General features: G+C 46.0%; 1 protein-coding gene across 3 annotated transcripts in view; it reads right to left on the bottom strand.

Annotated features, from left to right (window-relative positions):
• LOC138498536 (zinc finger protein 84-like) overlaps positions 1–20,328 on the bottom strand; it is a 123,340-nt gene that overhangs the window by 31,792 nt on the left and 71,220 nt on the right. Inside the window, exon 1 of one of the 3 annotated variants that reach the window (XM_069622319.1) lies at positions 19,298–19,495. The exons of the other annotated variants lie outside the window; for them this stretch is intronic. The gene's annotated coding sequence lies outside the window, so the exon portion shown is untranslated. Of the gene's footprint in view, positions 1–19,297; positions 19,496–20,328 lie in introns of those variants that run through there. 3 annotated transcript variants of the gene reach the window in all.

Below are 20,328 nucleotides of genomic sequence, written 5' to 3'. Positions count from 1 at the left end.
CTCAATGGTATTTTCATCGTTGCCGCCCTAGTCGGCACACTCGTCGTAGGGCGCAACTCCGACATTTCATTTGTTGCCATAGCCTTCCTGGACAGTCTGTAGGTAGATGAGTTCCTCCTCTGAGGAGATATCCGTGCCCTGGAGGACTTTCGTGCCCCCCCTTTCTTCGCGTCCAGAGGGTACTGTCTCGGGGAGAGGATCGGCATCCACTTGTCCAGGGTCTTCTGTGTGGGTTGGAATGTAGCATCCCTCCTGGGAGGGAGGGACACTCTTGCCTTAGGGAGGGTGCCCAGCGGGTCGTCTCCCACGGCCTTTGAAAGGAACGCTACCACCACCTCGATGGAACGAGGCACCTTCGTCTGATGCACCTGGGCCATCACGGTCTGGACAGGTCCCTTGTCCTTCGTGGTCATCCCGGACACCTTGTCCTTCTCCTTAGGGGATGAGTTGGGACTCAGTCCCCTTTGGCCTTCTCCGTCAGGGTAGGCCGGAAGCTGTACCCTGTTTGTTCTTCTCTTTGGTCTCCTCCGGGGCCACCCTGAGCTTGCCCGGGTGGTCCGACTTCCTCTTGGATGAAGATCCAGAGCGATGACTGGCAACCGAAGCAGCTGGACATGTCGAACGCGCCCAGGCCTCCGAGGAGCCCGCTGCAACGGTGCTCCTGAAGGTAGTGGACTCGCGGTGCTTGCCATTTTGCTGGACTCCCGTGGGAGGGGCACCCTCAAAGGACTTAGAAGCCTGCACAGCTTTCCCAGATCCGGAAGAGGCATGCCCCTGGGTGCCACCCGGGGTAGAGACCTTGGCCTGCAGCCACTCCTCCATCCGTTTACGCCGATCCTTCAATGTGTGTTTCGAGAGCTCACTGCAAAACGCACAATCTTCCTCCTGCGTGCAGGCAGTAGAGGCACTGGGAATATTTATCGTCCATATAAACATTCTGCAAACCATAGTCGGTACAAAGCTTAAAGAGAGAGGGGGAATCCTTCTTCTCGTCTGCCATGATCCACGCAGTGTAGGCCTTGAAGAATTTTCTGGAAGCCTCCACAAAGAAACTAGATGAAATCCGCTTTGAGAGGTGCTGAAGAATCCAAAAAACGGGTCTCCGTTAATCGGAAGGTTGATCGATGGAGCAAAAGGGCTCGAATGACCAAAAAATAGAGTAACACTCTTCCAAAAAGCGAAAAACACAGTAAAAGTCAGAGAACTAAGCATGAGGACTCCCAACACTTGAACGAGCGGTAAAAATCTGAAGATGGCTGCCAGAGGAGGGGCTTAGGTAGAGGACAGTCATTGGCTAGGGGAATTATGACCCAAAGCTCAGTTAATAGTTAGGAGAAATACAGTTCAGAAATTAAACTGAAACTGTTTTTTTTCTGTTACCGAGGATTCCCAGCCTGACGACCGGGAATATTCATGAGCATGTGAATCCATGCCAGACACCATGCGGGAGAAATTTGAATTAGCAAAGGATGCTAGTCAATTTTTGAAAACTAATGTATGCCCTGTGAGAAACCTGAAGGTGTCTCACCCGCTAGTTCCCGGGGATCTGTCATCTAGGTGGCCAAGACACAGCCATCGCTATGGATCCAGTTCCTGGGGGTGGACCGGTGTGGGAGGATCGCCTGGATGAGGGGGCCTAGGGGAGTGGAAGTGGGACACCAACAGGTGAGACGCGGTACCACCTTCTCTATAACACATTTTCCCCATCCTACCCCATAGGATACTCAGATATTCTACCCCCTACCCCTTTTCCAATACAAACACTTTCCTACACCGTGACAGACAATGGCCTAACAACCAAGCCATTTACCTGACATGTCCCAACACAAGGGGAGACGGGAGAGCCCTGGTGGTCTCGGGCTTCCTCGAACATCCCAAAGTAACCATTGTATCAGTCTACAGCCCGAACACAGGCCAAATGCAATTTCCGAGGGGCAAGATATTGAGTAGAACAGAGGGTCGTTTTATCCTGGGGGGAGACTTCCAACATGTGGGCAGGCAGGGAAATGGACCACAGTGGAGGGCAAGTCACCTCCGGGGGCAGGTCTGGAACCACATGAGAGGGACTGGAAGACTTCATGTGGGACCGGCGGCTGGTTGATGTATGGCGAGAGGCCAATCCGACCGTGAAGGGTTATACATTTTACTTGGCAGTCCACGGGTCTAGAATGAGGATAGATTACTAGTTCATGCAACAACAGCAAATCAGCAAGGCTAGTAAAAGTGAGCATCTCCCGATCAGCTGGTCAGACCACGATATGGTGAGACTGGACGTGGTCCTGTCAGGCCTGAGACCACGGGAATCTTTTTGGAGATGCAATGACCTCCTCCTCAAGGACACAGTCTTCGCCGAGGAAATGAAGGAGGCAATTGGGGAATACTTCTCTCTCAATGACACAGGGGAGGTTGAGAAGGGTATGGACTGGGACGCGGCAAAGGCGACATGGCAGTGTCTCCTTATTAGGGAGGGTGCCGCCAAAAAGAGAATTAGGACCCTACTAGCCCGAAACCTCTGGGGGGAGATTTGCAACCTAGAGAGGGTGCAAGGTAAGGACGACGCATGGGTGGTGAGGGGAAAATGCCTGGAACTCAGAGACATAGAGATGGGTAGGGTGTTGTCTAGCCTGCAGTTCCTGAAACAAAAATATTATGAACAAAGGGACAAGGCAGACACAAAACTGGTGGCGAAACTCTGTGGCCAGAGGGTGGAGAAGTGGGTGAAGGCAGTCCAGGGGGATGAAGGGCCCAAGGGCCCTGAGGCAGGGGAAATCACCGGCAAATTCGCCACATTCTACGAATATTTATACAGAAAAGAGGAGACCCCGGACAAGACTCCCTAAAACAGTACCTGGTAGGGTGCCCCTCCCAGGCCTCCGGGATGGAGAGAGCCTTGAGTTAGACAAGCCAATCACACCAGAAGAGGTCCTGAAAGCCATAGCGGTGTTAAAATGGGGAAAAGCCCCGGGGGAGGATGGTTATACGGCAGGGTTTTACAAGTCCTTTGCGGGGCCCCTGGCGCGACACTTGGCAGACCTCTTCTCCAACATTATGGCCACGAACAGCCCCCCTCTTTTGGGAAAGAATTGATTACTGTTAACCCGAAGGCAGATAAGAACCCCGAGAGCTGTAAATCGTATCGTCCCATTTCCTTGCTCAATGTGGATGTCCAGATCTTCACCAGAATTTTGGCCACACAAATGGAGGGCTTCATGCAGAGACTCATTCACTTCAGACCAGGTGTGGTTCATCGAAAGTAGACAGGGAGCCGACAACATGCGCAAGAGCCTGCATCCTATGGAGGCCTCTGCGGGAAAGGAGGGCAACCTGGTCCTGGCGGCCATAGATGCTGAAAAGGCTTTTGATCGGGTGGACTGGGGCTTCCTGTATGGGGTTCTTCAGAAATGTGTGTTTGGCAAAGGGATTCAGCAGGCTATTCGGGCGTTGTATGAAAACCCGACAGCCAGAGTTACAGTCAACATAAGGTTGTCACAGACCTTCTCTCTTCAAAGGGGAAGCAGACCGGGGTCCCCTCTGTCGCCCCTGCTCTTTGCTTTAACGATGGAAGTGCTAGCAGACGATCTGAGAAGGACCCCGCAAGTAGAAGGTATCAGGGTTGGTGATGGAGAGTTCAAACTCGGGTTGTATGCTGACTACATCATGCTACACTTGAGGAATCCTGTTCAGTCCATCCCCGCTTCCATGGAAGTGATATAGAACTTTGGGAGGCATTCGGAATTTAAGTTAAATATAGGAAAATCATTGGTATTCCCGTTTGCGCCAGATGGGGACAGACGGGTGGGAGAACTGAGACACCTAGGGCTTCAGATTCGGTTGGAGGCAGTGATGTACCTTGGCATTAACATCTTCCGGCCTGGGCAATATCGGGCCTAGCTAACGACCCTCCTCCCCGTTTGACAAACTTTTTAGCGAAATGGAGGCATGGGGTAAGGGACAGCTGTCTTTGATGGGGAGGCTCAATGCCATAAAGATGAACCTACTTACGAGGGTGCTTTACCTCTTCCAAATGCTTCCGATTCGACCACTGCAGGTATACCTGAAAGCATATCCTGCGGTTGCTCTGGCAGGGCCGGAAGCCCATGGTGAGATATGAGAGTCTTATTCTGCCCAAAGATAAGGGAGGGGTAGGTCTCCCAGACCTGACAATGTACTATAGAGCAGCACAACTTGGAGCGCTGGTGCCACACTTGAGGGAGGACGCGGACAAACAGTGGGTGTTACTGGAAAATCAACACCTACTCCCTGTAACGGTGGGAGAATGGCTCTGGGTTCCTAGAAATAACCTCCCGAGGTGAATCAGAGATCATCCAATACTGGGGGTCCACTGGGAGGTACTGGCCATAGGAGCTAGGGGGGAGAAGATCACCACGTGGCCCTACCCGATGAGCCGCAGCTATTCTGGAGGTCAAGCATTACCAGGCCTGGTTCAAAGGGAGATGAGCCAAAGTGGGTCAACTAGTTAAAAAAGGGGATTACACAAGCATTCAGGAGTTGGAGGAGGCACTGGGCCTAGGCACACCGTCAGTACTGTTATACTTTAGACTGAAGGGAATGCTCATGTCAGAGAAATGTAAAAGTGAATGCCACCAGAGAGACCTCCTTCCGGTTGAGAGGGTTCTAGACGAACCTCTAGATATGAGGGGACTTAACTCCCGCCTATATGGAGCCCTACTGGAGCCAAGGGGAGGGGCTATACAAGGGCTCTGAACACGCTGGGGGTAAAGACTTAGGCATGGAGCTGGGAGACAACCTGTGGAGGCAGATGTGTAGGCAAGCTTTTAAAACATCCATCTCCTGTCAGTACAAGTTGCATGCCATAAAGCTGCTTCATCGTTGGCAATATGACCCTGTGCGCCTCTCCAGAATGTTTCCAGCGGTTGATCCCCACTGATGGCATGGATGCGGAGCTAGGGTCAACTACTGGCACATGTGGTGGGAATGCCCCAGGGTGCAGGTGTTCTGGACAGAGGTCCTGGGATGGATCAGGGATGTGGGCGGGGTAGTACTCAGGTTAGGCCCGATGCTGGTTCTCTTCGGCTTAGAACATGGGGAGAAGAGATGAAGAACACCCACGCCCTTATTGCATTTTGTGCTACTGGCGGCTTGTGCATGTCGGGCCAGATTCTGGAAAAGGGGGTCCCTTCCCACAGCAAAGGACATTTACCTTATGGAAAAGATAACGACAGCACTCCACGGGAGTAGCTCCACAGTGGAATCGGAGTGGTTGCAATTCCACAATAGGTGTCAGTGAAACGACCGGCCCGGCCTGACAAAACGTTGAACATGAGAGGAAAGACACGGGCTCGAAAGGCACAGAACTCTCTCGTGAATAGCCCACGTGGTACAGGACTTAAACTTTTTGGTTACTATTCCAATCGTTAAATTACAAAGAGAACGAAAAACTCTGGCTGAAAGGAGGTTAGGTTGGGGGGGTGTAACAAGGCGGTAATGTGTCCAGTTGATTACAGTACGTTTAGAGGGCCCACTCCTCATGTTGTTGAACTGCTTCCATGCTTGACCCTGTCAAAAGTTAATAAAAAGAAATGTACAAAAAAATAAATTGGTAAAGAAAGCTGCACATCCCTCAGCTGTATGGTTCTCGCCAGATCTCCGGGCATGGCGGGCAACTGTCCACAGAGCTGTGCAGAAATGGTGCATATATTTTGATCCTGCCTTGAAACTTTCTTTTAAGATGAGTTAGTCTCATATCATCTTGGAATAAAGGCTACAAAATAATGTTACTTTGGCAGCATTTTTTAATCGGCTGTCAATGCTCCAAAACATCTTTTCCAGACAGTGAAAGATCTTTCCGCTCAGAAACTGGCATCGGTAGCGCTAGCTTCCCAGAAACGTTGCAACAATCGGGTCTCCCCCCACCCACAAATAAAATCAAGGTTATTAGGGCTAACATCAGAAACCAAGTGTCCTCTACATCTGTGCTGCAACCTTCTGTACCTCCTTCCGAGACTGTGGTACCTTTACAGAGGAGGTTCCAGTCTTTCCAACTTATTAGCCTCTCCACAACAGTAAATGCTGGGTTTGTCTAAAATCGGCCTCATCTCTAGATGAGAATCCTCTTTCCATCTTTAACTCTATAGCCAAGGAGATAGGCGAGTTTCTCGCTGGAGACCTCAATTCGTCTCTTGCTCATGGTTTCTTTCCTGCCACTCTGAAACATGCGTTGGTTATCCCACTATTGAAGAAACCATCTTTGGATGCTACAGTGGTAGCAAACTATAGTCCCATTTCTTTACTCCCTTTCTTTATGAAATTGTTGGAGTCAGTAGTCACTCCCCAGCGTAGGTCTTTTCTGGAAGACCAGCAAGTTCTGGATCCTGCACAATTGGGTTTCTGCTCACTTATGGGCATTGAGCCTGTACTGGTTTCCATCCTGGATGATCTAGCCTGAATTAAAGATCAGGGCGGTGTGACAGGTGTGAAGAATCCTGTGAAGTCATCACTGATGGATATCCCGGGGAGAACCGGAAGACAGCTGTATTTTATTGTGTTGTATTGTGGTTTTGTTGATTAAATTGTTGTTTGCCGGCATTGTGTTGTGTTGTATTGTGTTGTAAAGCAGGTCCTTTAGAGGTGATTTTTCTTGTATGTTGTGAGAGTAGCAGAAAGTATTATTTGGTAGAGGTTGAAGGGGTAAGTATGAAAATTTAGATTGTGAGCAGATTTTTTGTAGTGATCCAGAGGTAGGATTTGGATTTTGGGGGGGGGCCCTAGGGGAAAAGTGTGAAAAAAATGGTCAAAAAACAATGTATGCTTCTAGAAATTTCGGTAAGCTAACCACTATTTTGCATTGTTTATTCTGTGTAATTGCCAAGCAGCGCGCTGCTTAAAGGTTGTCACCATGTCAGATACCCAAATAATTCACCTATGCAAAGCGTTCACTAAATATGGTGCCAGAATTACTAAATATCATGCTGAGTGGGTGAAAGGGACTGCTGGAAATATGTACCTGTCGTGGCCACAAGGGGGCACTCACTGTAAAAATGTACTCCAACACGTGTGCACATACATACATGCCACACAAAAGGGCAGGAAGCTCAAGAACAGGCTATGGGTGTTAGAACTCTGGAAGGCCTGTGGGGAAGAAACAGAGGGGCCTAGGAAGGAATGGAAGGTTAATATGTGTCAGGGGGAGAGAGAGTAGCCCACCCCGCTGCGCCTCCTCCCTCTGAGGAAAGCGCTTACACAGAGCTAACAGCTCCACCAGCTGAGGCAGGCAACCACACACAATTCACAGTACCACCTCCACATGAGGAGAGCACACCAGGTTCCAACATCCCAGAAATATACACAGTGCAGGCAGCAGCTGCAGGGTATAGTAATACCAGATATGAATACCTTGATGAGGAAAGTAATGAAAGTAGGAAAAGGGTGAAAGTGGTAAAAGCACCATTAGTGCACATGGAGAATGAAGCATGGCACAGCTCAGAAACACGGTTAAGGGAATAGAAAGAACATGGAGGGCTACATAGCTTAGAAACACAGCTAAAAGGAGCCAAGGAAGAGCTCCAGAGAGTGGGAAGCATGCAGATAGATGGCCACAGGTCAAGAAACGTACCCATCGGTAATGGGGATAGTGAAGAGACCATGATAAAACCAGGAAAATGGGGGATAGGGAAAATATTGCTAAAATCTGATGGGAAAGGCACTGAAAATAGGTATGTGAAGAGAGTAGAGTATGGAGAAATGAAGGAAGCAGCCAGGCAGGAAGTCAGGAGGGAGACACAGGAAGAGATAGAGCAAAATGCGCTAAAGGAGAAAGAACAGAGAGAAGCAGCAGAGAAGATAGATGCAGAGAGAGGAACAGGAAAGACAATGAAGGAGGAGGAGGTAGGAGAAGGGGATGAGTATGTAAAGAGACTAAATGAGAAGAAAAGGAGAATGACAAGAGAAAGGGAAGAAAATGAAAATATTAGGAAGGAGATGAGCCCAAGGATGAGCAGAAGTATGATGCCACAGATGTGGGGAGAAGGGAGTGGGACAATAGGAACAGAGACCAGGGGCAGAGATGTGTCACTAGAGATAATGAGTGGAACATATGTAAGAGAGCATGTTAAGGGAGTGAGTTTTTATCTCATACTTGAGGATGACGAGAGCGGAGAACATGACAGGGAAACAGATTGGGTTGACATTGATGGTGAAGAGGGGGGAGAAGAGGCAGTGCAAGCCCCACAAAGGGATACCACAGGACCAGGCATGGGAGAGATGGCAGGTTTACTGGGGCCAAACCTAAGCATGTATCCACTCCTCACTTCAGTACTGCCCATGAAAGAAGACACAAAATCACCATATTTCTTAAGAAACATGCCAAAATGCCAGCGACACCGTGTAGCTGAGACATTGAAAAGGAAAACTCACACAGCATCGGCTCTGCACAAGAAAGGGGTAAAGCAATTCCCACTGCTCCACAAGGGATTAGGGCAACCCCAAAATACTCCATGTAATCAGACAGACACAAATAACTTGATGGATAAGCTGCCATCACTGACAGCAGGGGCGGGCTGTTGGATCTACAAGCTAGAACGAGAGACAGCTGGGATAGTAGTAGCTGCAGTAACAGAACTTCACCACTAAATATGACGTGTCACCCTTTAATAATTACAGTGCTAATGTATGGAAGACACTGAGGGAGCTATTTCTAGATCAATCTGACGCGAGTGCCATAATAACTAGAAAGATGGGACCTACTGAGGACCCGCTGCCTATATTCAAGACATTAAAGAACGTTGGCATTTGAAAACTAAAGACAATTGGGATACACATATACCAATGTTTTATCATATTCTATGTCAGGACCTACCTGAAGAAGTACAGAGACAGTTAAAAAAGATTGTGGGGATTGCAATTAGACCATGGCCAGCAATATAACTGACTATCGTCCATCACTGTAGGTTAAAACAGGAAAAGGATCAAAAGAAAGTAGAGGAAAGGCAAAAGAGGCAAAATTGGTACAGAAGAAATTATCCAAAATAGTGGTAGAAGGAGCGGTATTGATAAATACAGAAGACAGGAATAATGGACGGGGAGTTATCATGCCACAGCAGGGCATGGGTGGTTGTTTTGCAGGAAGAGGGTAGAGTAGTTTTTACCCCAGAGGAGGAACAAGATCCACTCACAAAGGGAGAGGTCTTGGGTTTGGTGGAAGGACAGCCCCACTTTGGAGGCCTTGGGGGAACTGATCAGTATGTTGGAGATGTGGGAAAGTGGGACACACTTCTTGAGTGTGTAGAAGTAGAGGAACAATGAAGCAAGGGGCAATACAGTATGGGCCAAGAGGGGGGATGGCATATTCAGCACCATATGGTGCACCACAGCTAATCTATGAGTACTATGGCTACACACAATATTCACCAGATCAGACACAAGCACAGCAGGTGCAGCAACCCCAAGGGCTACAGATACAGCTACAGACAGTGCCACAACAACCACAGCAGACATTGACACAGAATCCCCAGAGGGCAGTGCAATCACAGCAAGCAGTGACACCGGACGATACCAACATTCTGCCACAGACACCACGGATAGGAAGAGTGACAGCGGTTGGAGGGAACACTTTTACAGGGACAGGTTTGAACATGTATCCCAAATAAGACAGCTCTTAGAATAGCTTGATGTGCCCTATCCTATCAGCAACCACAGACACTGAACAGGAACAGAGGGTGGAGATATCTACTGTCGGTCTAGGAAAATGGACACCTCTCACGATTGACGGCAAAAGTATTTTGGTGGCCGAAGGCCAACCATCTCATGTATATAACGATAGAAATACAGGTTTCCGAGTTTGACCAATGAGCGGCCATTTTGATGTAACAAGGATCGCCATTTTGTTTTCTAACGATTGCTCATTGCTTTCTGTTCAAACTGCTTTGCAGCACATTTCTGCTTACTCTGCTCAACTGTTAACATTGTTGTCTAAACGTGAAAGGACAAGGCCGCAAGGCTAATAAGAATTTGTTGAAACACAACGTAGGAAGCTACGGAGAGGAATGCCTGGCTCCCTCCCGAATGTAGCCTTGAAACAGCGCCACAGGGCATTTAATCATTTCACAGCTGCCAGCCAGTCTCGTTGTATGGTAGAATATGTTAGAATAAAGCAGCTAAAGTCTTGAATTATGCTTTTCTTACGGCCCCCATTTTCCAAGCCCTGTAGAGCGTGTCGGCTCCCAGGACACGAATAGCACCTCATAGATAGCAAGGTCTGGAATGTGACTCTTCCCCCGTATGAAGCTGGTTGTATACGAATTGTTCGTATTACAACTGTTGGAATGACAATTGACCTTTTCACAATTGACCGAATTGTGAAGGTCAATTGTAACATATATGCGGGCACGCAACCCAAACCTGCCCAAAACCCATATATATATATATATATATATATATATATATATATATATATATATATATATATATATATATATATACGGTCAGGTAAATTGTGAAAAGTTCAATTGTGACCCTTTAAATTCGGTCAATTCTTCATTCGAACAATTGTAAACGAACAATTTGGGTAATACCATGTAGCTCGCTTACAAGAACAGAAGCACTGTGTTCTGTTCAACAAGAAAAGATGTCTCCACACTTGCAAGGTTGCATACAGTTGCTAGAATAGATATTTGAAGGTGTCATATTCGTCGAAATTGTCCATCATCAAACCGAGTTCAAAGAAACCCAATAAAGGGCGTTGTTAAACATGTCACAGCTGATTGTATGATATGCATTTTGTACATATGTAAATGATGTAGGTAATTCGCTCTCTTGCGTCCTTCGAGGTCTAGAGATACACGTCGCGGGGCGTGACACTGAGTTGGCCAACTGAGACTATTTGCTTTGCAATAAACCCTATCTTTGGGAATACAACCTCGTGTCTGGCCTATCTATCGTGTGTGGTGACTTGCCTTGTTTCCATAACGTGAGGGACCCCTAGGGGCCCCTTTCACTACAGGTGACCAGACTCTTTGTTTCTTAGCCAAAACTGGGACAGCAACATCATGTGACAGAGCTTTCCCATTCCTATATTCCAGGAAAACACCTGTTAACATACTGGGAAGAGATCTTATGGCCAAATTCAATATGTCATTATCATTAACAGAGGACAGCATAATATGCTGTACACCAGGCACATACTTACAGACAGAAAAACAACAATACATACTAGCCTTGAATAGAAAATAGAGAATACAGGGGTGCAACAACAAATAATTTTAGCTAAAAAGGTACCATTAATTATGGGGAAAAGATTTGGCAAGGGCACCAGGCACACTACGGATGACCAGTACATATGCTATGGGGGTGAAATAGCACCAAATGTCCAAAGAAACAAATAAGGGTATTTATGAAGAAATAAAATTGCTCACTAAGCAGGGAGTGATAGTGCCATCAGAATCACCTTGCAACACTGCTGTATATATATTAAAAAAATATCTGGAGAGTCGCGCAGATTTACCTATTTATTTTACTCTTATAAAAAGCAAGCAACTCTTGGGCATCACGGGTTAGCAAGATTAGCAAGATTGTACCCGACTCCTTGTGAGTTGGTGACAGGTTGTAGGATGCATGTGCCCATTACCTCGCCCATGCGCGCGCAGTTTCCCATAGCACTGCGACTGTTTGTAAATATGTTACAGGACTTGTTGATGTCCATGACTAAATACCTCTCTTTTTCGGTTCTTGACAGGAAAGGAACGGCGAGGAGGTATCGCAAAAGGCACAGATATAGACGATAAACTCTAAAGCTAGTGCAGTTGTCAACGTGCATTTTATTTTCTATTTTTATTTTTTCTATGGGTCAACATAACAAACATAAAAACGATAAAAGGGTGGTGCCTCCCTGCCCAGCTACCAGAAATCAGACCAGGACAAGAGCTCAAGTGCATGCTGAGAAAGAAGATACAAGGAAAAAGAACTTGAGACTAAAGGAGATTGCATTGCACCACTTGAGGAACACTGATGCTGAACTTTGGGGATGAACGTTTACTGGAACAATAAGAAAGGGTTTGGTGCTTTGCCTTTACTTGATTAAAATGTATTTAAAGTTTCTAACGCACATATCCCAAAGGAGGAACAAAGCGGCAAGCCACAAGTATGCTGAGGACTTTATCTATAATAGACTATTCTCTCTGCTTTCCTATCTCAACAGTGTATTGGGACTATTTTATATACTATTCTTCACAGGAACAAATCATCTTTAACAGACTATTTTCTCTACATTCCTACCTCAACAGTGCATTGGGTTTTTTTTATATACTATTTTTCACAAGGACAATCATCTTTAACGGACAATTCTCTCTACTTTCCTATCTGTACATTTGTATTGGTACTATTTTTATACTATGTACACAAGAGCATACATCTACAACAGACTATTTTTCCTACTTTTTATCTTCACATTTTTTATTGGAACTATTTTCTATTTTCCACATTTTTATATTTTTATGTTTTTATCAGCAATAATTTTCAATGAACCACATATAGTGAAAGTGGTTTAAAAATCATCAAATATTTTATTATTGTCATTTGATGCTAAATGTTTTTAAACCAATATATACAGCTCGCCTCACTCACTTGAAAAAATATTGACTATTGCCCGGTACTAAGCAAACTGTATGAATGTTTTCATATCCTTATATTCCTGATATCTTCATAACACCCTGATCAATTCGCCGCAGGACACATCTACAAACAATTGTCATCATGGCTATTGCAGTACTTATATTTTCCTTTCTCTTTTGTTGTTTTATTGCTTATTTTATCTCACATTACATTTAAATTGATTATGATGAGTTGAATGTGTCCTTGTGGCATAATGTTAGTGAAGAAGTTAGAAAACAAGTAGATTTCCAGTAAGAGCAAGAAATGGTATTACGCCCAGTTGTGGAGACAGTAAGGGCTAGGAGAAGCATTACAGATGAGGATTTCATGTGAAGGTATTTTTATAATTAGATAAATATTGAAAAACTCATGGTATAGGCCAACAGAGAAGGTGGAGGGAGACAGAGAAAGAGAGATCAAGGGAAAGCTGTTTTGTTTGCTCACTTATCCCATATGCCACGACAGCCTCTCGAGCATTTATACCACAAGTGGTACCCGAGTACAGAGCACATTTCTTGGTACATCTCGCAGTATGCCAGACTAGAGGATAATTTCAGGGATAATAGGCCATGATAAAATATGCCGCAGGATCAGAATTCCTATACGTAGACAACTATATATGACGATAGCTGGTTCATTTATCTATTGTCCTGCATGGCCGCATGGCTGACAGATGCATTGAAATTTTGGTTGGCAATTTTGGTACTGGTCCTAATGGCTTTTTACATCTTGAGAATAGCAATATGCCAATGTAAGAAGATGGGCAAGAAGGCACTCCAAATGACAGTAATGGTTAATGTGGCTGACACCGTACATCAGTACACTAAAACTGATGAGGAAGTTTACTGTCCCATGCACCCATTCGGGCGCCAGTAAGACAACCTGGAGCATTGTCTACATGCCCAAAAGATATCCATAACTACGATGAGCACTGGATGAAATGTGACAACAGTGGCTAGTGCTGGCTTATGACATGCAGTACAGCAGAATATGTAGCACAAGGAGCTAACGTGAGGGGGTCACCAGAGTGTGGCTACACAAGGATGGCTATAAAATTGTCAGAAAAAATGAAGGTGTGGTCGATAACTCGACTAGAGGAGGGAATGTGGTGGGGCAATTGTTGGCTAGAAAGCCCCCCTGCTGTCCCCAGAAAACACAGGAATTATAAAATCAGAAAGAACACATTTGAAACTGCACTTACAAATCCTCCTGGAAATGCAGCTGGCACAATGAATAGTTAGGTTCGCTACACAAGTAGGGACAGAAGAGGCATTAGCTGGCACAATTAGTGTGTCTTTTTAAATAGAATAGACTAAGTGGCAGGAAAGCGCATACCAAGAGAGGATCTCACTACACATGTAGGGGCAGCATGGCTATAATAGGTAGGGTTATGTTGCAGCGTACCCATATGGAGAACTGAGATGTGCCAGTCATGCACCAGGACGGTAGGCAGCACATAAATGCACAGCTAATGCGCGCTGCAAAAGAAACACAAAATGCCCTTTAAAAATTGCACCAGCAGAGAATTCAACCCTGCACATTTAAGGAAGGCCCAGGTGAACACGCTTCAACAAATCAGGAGAAATGCTGTATCCGACTTGATGATGACTAGCCAAAGGTATGCAAAGGCCGAGCCGTTCAGGACACGTACATAACGGAATAAGATATTATTGTGTGCGGTCAAGCTGTCAAATAAATCAAGTTGCAAAGATACAGCAAACCGTTTCATGTTTATAGCGTCCTAGGAAATCAGAAGGAGGTGACAGATTAATGCATTCTGCCTGGCCAGGCACAAAGCGAAGACCAAGAAGCGGCTTAAGATAAAACAACTAAAATCCAGCGATGAAAACTTAAGAGTATGACTCGCAAAATAATTATCCAAGAATAGGATGGCGTACAAAGGCCTTAGGCCTTGGCACTCATGGCATGGGAGTTAAAACATGGCCAATTTGATTTAATTAAAATAAAGCAACATGCTTGTCTCTCCCTCTCTCGTACCTAGACAAACCTGTCAGCATGCATACAGTTCATGGATAGTGTGACCACATTGTACCCCATTAGCACATATCTTTTTTCACTGCAAAAGTAATTTAGGGCCTACCAATTAATTTCCATACATGATGAGGTAGCACTTTTTTAGGGGAAGGTACAGGGGTGGGATCTTAGATAACGGTTGTCCAATCCATAGTTGTGTACATATAGGTTCCATATGTAGCTTAGTAGAGGGAGCCAATGAGCAGGAGCAATAGGTTTTCATAACTGTTATATCACAGTGACTCATTCATGTTATATAACCTCCTGTTTTCTGTTCAAACATTGGAGAATTCTGGAGTGAGAGCGTGGCTTTTTATCTTGATTTTTTCCCCAGGGTATTGCAATAAACTGGGTTACCTTGCATTTAGCATACCACGCTCTGTGTTGTCTCTTTTTTGACAAATGCAACTTGAAGGGCTTTTTGGCTTTTAACCTCTACTTTTCCCTTGCCTGATATGATTGGTGTAGTTCTGGCGTAGTGTAGTTCTGGCAAAGGCTACTCCACTGGCCTTCAGAGCAGCGGTCTTCAAACTTGGGGCTGGCCCCCGCAGGGTGCGAAGGATGTCAAAGGGGTGCCCCAGCATCTTTAAAAAGGGATTAAGAGGACTGGTTTAACACACCGGTATGTGTGGGCCCAGAAACAATATTTTTACTCAAGGAGTGTGGGCAGGGGGTCAGTATGAAAGAGTTTGAAGACCACTGTACTAGAGTGATGGGATTGGAAAAGGGCGCCTAATCTTTCACACTCAACTTGTTCTTTAATCACTGGAACTGTTTACTCATATGCTGGCTTTGCAACACTTGTTTCTTCACTTTAAAGACTTGTGACTCACTACAAAACATATATTCTTGGAACCCAGCTCATTTTCAGGCTACCCTCGGCCTCTTCCTCTCCTTCCTTCATCCCTCATTTCTGATTGTCTGTCTGCCATCCATGAGTGGTGTGCCGCCAATGACATCTGCCTTAATGACCGTAAGACTGAGATTCTACTCATCGTTACACCCACTCCATCCTTCCCTGCAGCTCTCTGGTCGGCCTCTCTTGGCCCTCTTCCTGCTCCCACCTGCAAGGCAAAAAACCTCAGAGTCATCTTCGACTCTACACTCTCCTTCTCTCCTCACATCTCCGATGTCTCTAAGAAGTCACACTATCAGCTGCACCTCCTCAGAGGTATACTTCCTTTCCTCTCCTTCCCCCAGAAGCTCACTGTCTCCAGAGCCCTGGTTCTCTCTAAGCTGTATTGTAACAGCCTCTATCTAAATATGCCTGCCTCTACTCTCCGCCCTCTGCAACTGATCCAGAACAGGACTGCAAGACTTGTCCTTGGCCTCAAGCCCAGGGATCGGATCTCTCCAGGACTGAAATCTCTTCACTGGCTCCCAGTGGCTACGAGGATTAAGTTCAAAATCCTCAAAACCCTCTGCATTGTCCAAAAGGCCTTCTGGGGCCGCAATACCTTCAACTCTCTCTTCCTAAATATCTTCCTTCTCGAGCTCTTCGCTCATCCACATCCAACTCCCTCAGGGTCAGTCGCTTCTCCAAGAACCGATTTGGTGGAAGATCTCTCTCTTCGGCAGGGGCCTCCCTCTGGAACAGCATTCCTGCCTCCCTGAAACTTGAGGAGAACCATCTCCAGTTCCGGAAGCACCTCAAAACCTTCCTCTTTGCCTCTGCTTTCTCTCCCCCTCTCCCCTGCTAAATTCCTTGCTGAAACGGCACTGGTTCCTTGGCCTCCCTTTCTGATTCTCGGGCCCAGGCCCCACTAGTTGCCCACCTGCACTGCCTCCCTGGCAACCCCTGCACCTGGGGACTGTTTTCTGTATCCCTACAGTCCCCCTACCAGCACTTATGTCTGCACTTACCTTGCACTTGCCACCAGTGGCGTTTTTATTTATCTTATTTTATTCTACTATCCCATGTACTGCACTTTACCCTCTACCTTCGCCACGCACTTTTCCCTTTCCCACTCCCCATGCACTTGCACGATATGAATGATACCTGGCCTAGTAGGATCGTTGTTCTGTCTTCCCTTTGTTCCCCCTCCCTTGCCTCGTCGCGCCTTGAAACACTTGTGTATAGGCGCTTTAGAAATGCTATATCATATCATAACCGAAGGGCACTGAGTCAACTTACCTTAACAGGGAAACACTAAGAACTAGAGGACTTAATCCATAAGAAGGGTACAACTGTATGTTTGCTTTTTTAAAAAAGTTTTAGTATTTTGTATTTAATTTATTGAGCACTTTCTCCAAAGCACTTTCCAAAAATTTGAAATACAATGGTCCAATAAAAATGAAGCATGATAACCAAATCAATGACCAGAGCTGATTAAAGGAAAGACGAAGAGGAGTTTTTAATTGGGAATGAAAAAAAACTGATAGCTAGAGGATGCACTGACAGAATGAGGTAGAGGATGCACCAACAGAATGAGGTAGAGAATGCACCAACAGAATGAGGTAGAGGATGCACAGATATAATGTGGATGCGCATTCCAATGCTGAGGTGTTAGAAGAGGAAAAGAAGGGAACCGAAAAGTCCAGGGCGGCTGAGGAACGACAAGAGGGACAATGAGATGACAGAAATGCGGCAGCCATTTTAAGCAAAGTTCCCAAGATAGCAACACATTTTCCATAATAAAAATCTGGATTTCCTCTCTTTGGAATGAGTAGGGTTACCTATCTTTGCTGCCCACTTTCACATGTAATTGACGGCATCATGATTTACATTGAGGCGAGTGTGAGTATGTGCAAGAGAGAGAGAGCTTATTCCTGAAAACAAAATATATTGGTTCTAAAATATCCACGTTCCCCCCAACAGGTGGTACCATAACAACAAGGTCAGGTTAACCTGGCCTAAAACCAAAACCCTTAATGCTATATTTCACATAAAGCCTTTGTCACATCAGTGATTGAGGCCTTAACGGATGAGGTCCTTCCCTCACCCCTCCTGCCAGGATGGTCTAATATCAGGAATTAAGATACCTCACATAGCACGTCATGAAGAGCTCGATATGTGTTATGACTGAATCATGCTGCTGTTAGCAACAGTATCTGCAAGGTGTGAGCTGCAAGGACTTGATGAAGACCTAGGCTCAGATGATGGAGCCACATCTTGGAGCTTCCCTCCCAGGGCAATGTGTGGGAGAGTGCTTCAAAGTGAGTCTTCATCAGGAATGCACATGGGATGCTAGCCAATAGGGGGTCCTTACACCTAACAATGCCAGTTGGTCATTATTTCCAATAACTGGAGACAAGAAGTTAATAAATAAGGGATACAGATAATTTCAGGAGCCTGTAATACTCTGATCAGCTGAATTTCTAACCATTCATGAACGCGTGTAAGTGTGCATTTCACTGTCCTTGACACACCTCCCTTTACAAGCGTGAGAAACGGGTTTCGTTTTCATTCACCTCGTGCTGTGCAGGCAAGGGGAGTGTGGGTCAGTCATACTTCCGCACTCCATACCATCCTTTCCATCGACTCTACCTCATACTCTCAATTCCACTCCAGAATGCTCCCTCATTCATGCCTAGACACGAAACAACACCCAGATAGATGACCAATTGCAGATCCGGCGTTCCGTTGCTCCCCAGGTGATCTGGAAGGAGAACAACCAACACAACTTGTAGCTACCAATGTGCCTATTTAATTCACTTGTAGACCTCCACTCCTCCACCCCTATAGCAAAGTGCTGTGATCCACCTTACAGGTTCAATAGCGAATTACTAATTAATAGGAAAGCACAGGGGAATGTATTAACATAAAATAATAGGTGTATTGCAGCTACTCCCCACCCCCACTGGTGCATTTTGGTGTTATAGACAAAAGCTAACGTTGTGCAGAGTAGGATGACACAATAGTGTGTTTAGATCTAGAAATGGAAGACATTCTTATGTTATTAATTAAATACTATAAACAAAAGACATCTCCTCTCCCCACCAGTAATGCACCCTCCATCACATACACAGAAGACAGGATTAACCGGAGGTTTATGAAGAACAAGCAGAGACACCTTAACACTTGGCCAAAAAAGATGATCGCTTTCTCACCAAGAGGAATGAATAGTCGCCGGGCACTCCCCTACAGCAAATTATTCCCCAATAATTCCTTAAAAGATTGTGAGGGATTCAGTGGTCAAAATGTTTTAAAACAATGTCTGGAACGATGTTCCCTCACCCTGCCTCCATTTCTGCCCACTCCCCCATACTCATGGGTCCTTCCTGCCCTCCACTGCACCCTGCAACATTGTGCTTTACAACAGTTCTGATAAAAGTGAAGATAATGAAAGAAAATGGATTTAAATAACCAGAATTAGTGTGTCATTGTCCCATTCAGAATTCACCTTCATGCAGCCTGCCCTTCACCGGTCACACCTCTTAAAGAACATGCCCAGCCACATGCACACACATCCCCCTGCCCCTCCCAATGCCTGCAAACAAGATCATACAACCATTCATAGGCAGATCCAGATCACTGTCAAACTGGGCTTCTTGGCTGTTTGGGAATGGGTTTTGCATCCCAGTCTATTGAAATAAAGTATCCCTTTCAGACACGTGAGAGAGGGAGCAGTACAATGGTACACTGGCTTGATACCCAGAAGACCCAGGCTCAAGTCTCCAGTAGGGATGAATTTCGTACCCTTTAGTTCCCGCCCACTTTGACCGCTGGATGTATTTCACATTTGAAAACGTAGTATTTGATGGCCCAGGAAGACGAAAAAAGAGCCGTTCCCCCACTCGGCACCTCGAAGAGTGACTGCTGATGATTGCCCGAGATAAAGATCTGCCATCAGCAAAGGCCGCCAACCCGAATAACAGACATGCACAGTGCGGAGATAATGATCCTCAGAGCATGCGCAGTTAAAGGATGCTGAGCTGGGCATGCGCGCATGCTCAAGGATCTGGGTCTTACGCGGAGGTGTAAAGATGGCGGGTGCTGAGAGAGCAATAGCATGTGCTGAGGCTGAGAGAGAATCACCAAAGTATGCGCAGGAAAAGGAACAAACTGCGCATGCTCAAGGATCAGTCATAGCACGTGCTGAGCGCAGAGAGAGAATCACCAAAGTATGCACAGGAAAAGGAACAAACTGCGCATGCTCAAGGATCTGCGCACGCTTATTGATCTAAGTCCTACCCAGAGGTATAAACATGCCACGCACTGAGACACAATAGCACGTGCTGCTAAGCGCTGAGAGAGCATCACCAAAGTATGCACAGGAAAAGGATAAGCGCTGAGAGAGAATCACCAAAGTATGCACAGGAAAAGGAACAAACTGTGCATGCTCAAAGATCCAAGTCTTATGCAGAGGTGCAAACATGCTGAGCGCTGAGACAGCAATAGCACGTGCTGAGCGCAGAGAGAGAAGCACCAAAGTATACGCAGGAAAAGGAACAAACTGCGCATGCTCAAGGATCAAAGTCTTACACAGAGGGGTAAACATGCCGGGCGCTGAGACAGCAATAGCACATGTGTGGTGGCCTTGAAGGACAACAGGACGCCTGGAGAGGTTCGAACTGTATTTATTGAAGGAATACAAAAGGTAGATATTTGTTGTCAATGTATAGGGCAGGAGCAGTACTCGCAGTTGCAGTCAGGGGCCTCCCAGTTACTTCACTGGAGGCAGAGTGTGCACATGGATGGCATGCTGTAGGCTTCGAGGGCAACCATGA

The sequence above is a fragment of the Ambystoma mexicanum genome, chromosome 5q (assembly GCF_040938575.1).
Source record: "Ambystoma mexicanum isolate Mex_15411 chromosome 5q, UKY_AmexF1_1, whole genome shotgun sequence".
NCBI classification, from domain to species: domain Eukaryota; kingdom Metazoa; phylum Chordata; class Amphibia; order Caudata; family Ambystomatidae; genus Ambystoma; species Ambystoma mexicanum.
The sequence above is the reverse complement of the archived record's forward strand: the minus strand, read 5'-3'. Positions and strand labels throughout refer to the sequence as shown.